Genomic DNA, 7,170 nt, shown 5'->3' with positions numbered 1-7,170 from the left:
AATGGCAAAATAGAGACGTATGTACCGGTCACAGAAATATGATCTTTTCATGTTTGCCAAGCGTAAACTGTGTGTTCTGGAAGAACATGAAACACAGAAAATATAAGAACATAACACAAATCAACAATGATCAAAATATTTTTTAATAAATATTACAATAACTTTTCAAAAATAAAATCTGGTGGTCACTCTGAAACATTAGGCACAACAAAAGTAATTGCAGACTCGGTTTGATTGCGTGTGTACATGGGGGATATTAAAAAAAGTGAAACATACCTCGAATAATATGGCATCATTAAAGAAGGTCTTTTAAACACGACTATATAATTAACGCATTTGTATCACATACCGTCTTGTCTTGTAATTTTGCCTGATATGAAAATTTATGATTGAAAACAGCATACCACCGGATATAATTTGACCGGTTGACTTGTTTACATCAGATGCATCATTAATCATGTTGTTAAATGACATGGCCAGCGATTCCATGTGTCAGTTTTGAAGTAGATTCAAGATTAATAAGTCGGCTTTCCCCTTGAAAAAAATTCAACGGCGTATTAATTTTTGTCATTAGCAGCAGGGATCGATATTTTTATAGAGGAAATCGTTTTTATCTTTTGGGAAATTATAATCAGTACAATCTAGACGGAATAATCATTTATATTAACCTTTTAAGTAGATGTTTGCCAATACCGACCGCAACCTTAAGAAGGAAGACATAGAGATAAAAGATGTAGTATATAACAAGCTCAGTTGCAATGATATTTCGTCTATTAAAACGAAAAAAAATGTGTCGCAATTTGTAGGTAATTCGAAAATATTGGAGGTATTTTATAGTCTACAGTTGTTTACTGTACTGAAGTTGTAGATAAACATTATTGTTTTAAATGCATTCTTTATTTATAATATCGTTACGTAGAATATTTTATGAATCATATGCGTGGGACGTCCGTTGCCGAGTAGTTGAGGTCGTTGACATCAAACCATTTGCCACTCACCGCCATGAATTCGAATCCCACAAGAGACTTAATATTCTTGCAAGTGATGGAGGTATCCTGCTAGCCTATGGAATGTCCGAGATTCTAGTCAGGTGCTCATTTGTCACTTAAATATTGCACGGAGTATCTTGAAACTGGAAAGTCGCTAAATGACCTCTACTGTTGTATAAATCTTTAACGTATAATATTACATGCGTTTCCTAACATCTTTAAACAAGTCACGTTAAGTATGTATCATAAAACATAAAATAATCATTCCAATAATTGAACTTGATATCATCAATCTTCAGATTTGCATATTTACTCTTAATGCCAAAAATACCTACGTCAATGATGCTTTAAATACATTGTCATCATTTTCAGTATCATTTGTTTTTATGTGTTAAAGTTATAAAATAGTGTATCACAAGCCATGAATTAGTATTAATCTATAATTTTAATTCTTATCATACTTTGAATGTTTACAGTCAACAAACTTTCTGAAATTCTCAATGGTGGAATATACCACCAGATTTTTGACATCAATCTGTAATTTACAAACTTTGGACTAGATGTCATTTCAGTTTCATTCAAAGCTATGAAGAATCTGTAAAATTAATATTTCATTAGCATATAATCACTGCCATTTTGAAAATCTGTTTATACATCTTATTAATTTAAAAATGTAACAATGTGTCTGAAACAGAATCTTTTACAGAATAGTAATACACCTAATGGTATGTTTGTTAAACATATATATTTTGTACCTTTTACATTTTTGTCATTATGGAAATTCTAAATCAAATCTAAAGTCAAGATTAAAAGAGTAATTTGTATATATGATTAGTTCCACGACAAAATAATCAGATCTCTACAGATGATAAGATAATATGATATTAATGGTGTGTAATATAACATTTCGAAAATTGAGTTTGATATTCTTCAATATGTAAATATCAAATAAAATACAAAGTCGAAATCAGGGAGAGCAATTTCCATAAATTTTACAAAACTGGATGCTTTATACCTGAATTTGACCGTTGAGTTTTACCAAATTGTGGATGCTATTTTTTTCTAAATTGATATCACTTAAGAAAAATTATGAAAATGTCATTGGTATATCTTAATGCAATGCAATTTTTTTTTTCAAATAATTATCAGAAAATTTGGTCGTTGTATTTTACAAATTGTTGGTGTTATTAAATGATGTATGGTACTTCATAGCACTTCAAATAGCTTTTTATGTAATTGTCATTGGTTTATCTAAATCAAATATCAGAAAATAAAATATTTTGTGCACGGATTAGAAAAGAGCGGCAGATACCATATCATTCTTTAAACCTTAAAGATAAGTAAACTATTGATGCATTAATCGAAACATAATCTCTTTTTCGTGATGAAAACATACTTCCAAATCATTTCTTTAAGTAATGGAATCAAATAATCAATTTTGTATGTTAAGAAAAGCCGCTTAAGAGACATATCTCGAGGTTATTACAGCATCTGCAATAGAATAATGGATATCTTATTAAATCTTTTGAAAGTGAAAGTAAATGTAAAGCTTTTCGTGAGTGAAATGTTTTTTGTTGTTTTTTTTTTATTTTTGTTGTTTTTTTTTTTGGGGGGGGGGGGGTGTAGGGGTCGTTTTCCTTCTTCTTTCTTTGTGACTTTCATTTAATATATCATCAGATAAAACGTATGATGTCATGATTGTTAAATTTAAGATTCATGTATTGCACAAAGTTTATTCTCAGATTTATAAATAGATTTCTCGATCTCGATTTCAATATGAGAAAATACCTTTACTGTTATTTGTTACAACAACTTCACCTGAAATTAGTTAAAACTTCCCAGTTGTTAATGTGTCGATGGTCTGCTTTAAGGGTTTCCTTGATGTTTTTGTATGAAGAAAATGAGAAATACAGTAAACAAGGATCGCTTACAAAAGGCTGTGGACAATTTATATCCAAGAAGATTTAACTGATTTCAAAAGTAGTTGCTTGTATTGATAAATAAAATATTATAATTAAATATTATACTATTGTTTTATATCAAAACATCAATGTACGTTCTGTGCGTGTTACGTGCACGTCCCTTTAGAAAAAAGGCATATGACGATGATAAAACTGAGATTTTGTAGGTCTGTTTTCTGTGTTTAAATGAATCTTTTCATGTAAAGATCAACGCACAAAAAAAATAAGAAAATCAACAGCCATTCTTGCTAACATAACCTTAAATAGATCTCGAATCTTGTAAATGGTTCATTAAATGTTGTATAAGATGTTCCTTAATTGTTAAATTTATCCAGAGTTTTAAAATTGTTACAGTCCTCTACATAATTTAACGGCCTATTTTTATGGTGTAATTTGGTTTATTTTAAGCTTTGCCCATGTGTTTTAAAGATAATCAGTTAAATCATTGCATGCCAGCAAAGCATTCATAAAATGTATCCTACTGGCACTTTTCCAAACAACTGCAACTTAAATCAAAAAGTGTCTACAATTTAAAAAGATTGACATTTTGAATGTCATTTCATGCCAAGCTTAAACTATTGCGTGTATCTTTAAAAACTTTTTTTTAAGTATCCTGCAGATGCAAATGGTATGCCCTTTATAAACAGACTAAATCCTCTGAAAACAGTAGCGTCAGGGGATTTGAATGTTATAAGATGAACTACAAATGCACTGTTAAAATCGATAAACCACAGAGTTATCGTCTTGTTGACTAATCATTATGCTATGCTTTAAGTCAAACAGAGACTGCGGGCAATATATATTACAAATTTGAAATTCAATTTATAATATGATTTATGACATTCTGGTGAACATAGCGACTAGATACTGAGCTAAGGGACCAAAACAAGGTCTGCAAAATTTCTTTCATCAATATTTTAAATTCGAAAACCGTGATTTATTTCTGTTTTTGTCAGGATAAAAGTTAAAAAAATGAGAATAAAATATTTATGATATTTCTGAACGGTATTATTCAAATGTCGCATAGGATAAGAGCTTATCTTTTTAAACGTCGTTCATAATATGTGTCCATTTTCATGAAATGTCTCTGGTGATAACAGAAAACCTGAACAGGTAAATAAAACAACACCAAATCTTAGGGACTCTGTATTTATCTATTAAATAAATATTAATATCCTTACTTATTATAAAGTTTAAACCAGAGCATTACAATGAATTGTAATTACACAATATACGATAATATCACAAGTTTTTTTTATAATATTGAAGCTGTCAGTCATATAATTGCTTTTATAGGAATATTTCTTCCGAATCTCTTATGATAAATGAGCTGATTGGCACATGAGGTTAATTTGATAGAGTTCATCCCATATTGATGCTGTGATTCAAAGTCAATATCTTGCAAATATTTACATATAAATTTGCTATTTATTAGGGAACTCATTATTAGGGAATTACTTTTTGGTATTTTAAAATATGTTTTGAGCCAATAAAATAACAAAAACATTGTCATACCGCACATTATGGCAAACCGTGTCGAATCTGTTTAATTACTTATAAACGTTCCTGGTTCTGTCCTAATTTACTTCTCACTAATATCATGACATGTCGGTCAACTCAGAAAAGAAACACCTCTGTCCTTAAATGAAACTCGAGTTTAAAGGGTCACCAGGTAATATTGAATCTGAAATCACAATAGAAATAACAATATATAAACTCAACTTAGAAACTGACTTAATTTTCTGCTTTGCTCATTGTACAATTGAATAATCCTTCATTCCTTTATCTGTTGGCAAACATATCTCGTCTTTTCAGCAAATTGAATTTTATGCTAGACAAATTGTAGTTAAGCTTTAGCAATTTGTCCTTATAGTTGGCAAATTGAAACTCTTGATTGATGACCCTTTCCTGTATTTGCAAAACGTAGTTGCCAACAGACCATGCATTTTGAAAACGAGATCAAGTGGTTGCGAAGTCAAGGGTGCGATGTTCTTTAAATCGATAAATACATATTAAAGACAAACATAGTTGGCAAAAGACGTTGCACTTTCAAAACGACAAGCATACAGAATCCAGTAAGACACATGTAGTGTAATATTGTCACAATTCAATAGCATTCTTAACATAACTATCGCCAAAATTAGTTACTAGTATATAAATAATGATTTATGTTAGAACAATCAAGTTTTTGCGAGTTCAATCAAGGTCGCGAGGTTCTTTCCAACTATAAAGAAATATTGAAGATACATTGGAACGGAACATTTATGCACAGTTTGCACTAACCTTTAAAATATGAATAACATTTTGACACTTTTCTAGAGTATGAAGCCTTTATGAGTATCTAGGGATGCTTTTTGAAAAATAAGTTCGGATATCAATTATTCAATAAAATATTGAGTGTCTAAGCGACACATGCATCTAAGACAATTTTGCTGCTATTGAACATCAATTTCTAACAACATTTCAGTAACGCCTTTCCATAGGCAAGCCTCTATGTTTGCTACTGTTCAATTACAATTTCCATAGCTTCCAATGTATCCGATTTAAGACAATATTGCGTGTTGCTCATTGACGGTTTTGTTAATGAAGCTGTGAAACATCGTTCAAATGACATGTGTAGCATTTGATTTATTGAACAGAAAAGCATTGAAAGTTATCTTTGAAGTACTTTCACCACTTATGAGAGTATATCAAATATTTAAATACGTGTGCATTTCACAACAATCTATTTTATTCCTCATCTTACAGGATAGAAAATAGGTATGACTCGATTAATTGGTGTAATCAAAACATTAATATTACAATAAAACTTTAAAACATTGTATAAAAAAAACTGAAAAATTTCAGAGTCGGTTTGGTGAAAAATATTTTTTCAAAATCTTAAAGCTTGCCTTCTTGTTATAAATATTTAACATGTTTTATTATTAATTCATATTCTACATATCATAATCGTACCAGTAATTATACATAATCATGATGCTGGATTTAGACATACATTTAATTACATTCGAATTGTATTCGAATATAGCACAGAACATTATGCTGAATCAGATCATCGAGAGAAATATCCGAAGTTTTTTTAACTTTGCACAACATGTTATAATCAGATGTTATTTAATATGACAATAACGTACCAATGTTTGAACATTACGAAATCATCAAAAATCTTTAAGAGTTAATATTTGTAATATTAGTTTGTTTAAACAAGTCGGAGTGCAGATCGTGCTTACATTCGACTGCTGACTGACATCGTCTTATTTGTCATAATATGTCATATTTGCTAAATGTATGTCAATTAAACACTGGAGATGGTGCCTCTGTTTTTAAGTTTGTCCTTTGACATCTTGACTGTGATATGCAGGCTTCATAACACTTAATTTCCTTACAAAATAGCAATATACAATATATTTAGGTGTGCCTTCTTTTGTGTTATCGTGCAGGGCGCATGCATTGTTTTACTTGGATCAGACATCACTTCCCATGGAATTTCACAAACGTACGGGTAGCATTGCCGGTTCTATGGCAACCGCCTTACGAACACATTTTCGGTTGTTTCCATGTTTGATATTACACCATTATTGAGCTAGTTAGTACGACCGGTAGCATGCAGTTACCCCAACCGCAAATAAACAGATTCAACTAAACCAAGCCTTTAATATTTTCAATGTTTCTTACCTTCTTAAGCGATTCTGTTTTTTCTCATTCTAATGGTACCTTTGCGCAATGTCAAATTTACAAGCAGACATACAAAGATGACATGCAAAAGTACTGGCAGTATAATCATATTCTTACCATATGGTAATAAATATTGTAAGAAGAAAACAAATAACATAATAAAGACTCACTTTGCATAGACATCAATCTCATTTGACTGTTTCTTTTCTCTTGTTCTTTTCTGATGTGCCCACAGTAGTTTAATTATTTCAGAAGATATGAAAGTCAAAGCCGAAATGTTTAGTACTATAATCTCAATGCTGTGTGCAAAGTGAGAAATCTATCACATCTTTTTACTCTTTTCATAATGGACCTTGGTAAAATCCGCCGGGAAGTTTTGGATATTAGAAAAACAGGTTAATGTACTCGTATGTTTGAATGACGGAACCATCTAAATTTATCAATGTTAATAAAACCTTAAAGCTTTAAAAGATGTATCAAATGCCATAAAATGGCAATAAATGTCAATTAGGACCGATAATATTCATAAGTAGAGAAAAATATGT

The sequence above is a fragment of the Ruditapes philippinarum genome, unplaced genomic scaffold (genome assembly GCF_026571515.1).
Source record: "Ruditapes philippinarum isolate M1 unplaced genomic scaffold, ASM2657151v2 ctg665_1_1_1_1, whole genome shotgun sequence".
NCBI lineage: Eukaryota > Metazoa > Mollusca > Bivalvia > Venerida > Veneridae > Ruditapes > Ruditapes philippinarum.
This window is presented reverse-complemented; position numbering follows the sequence as displayed.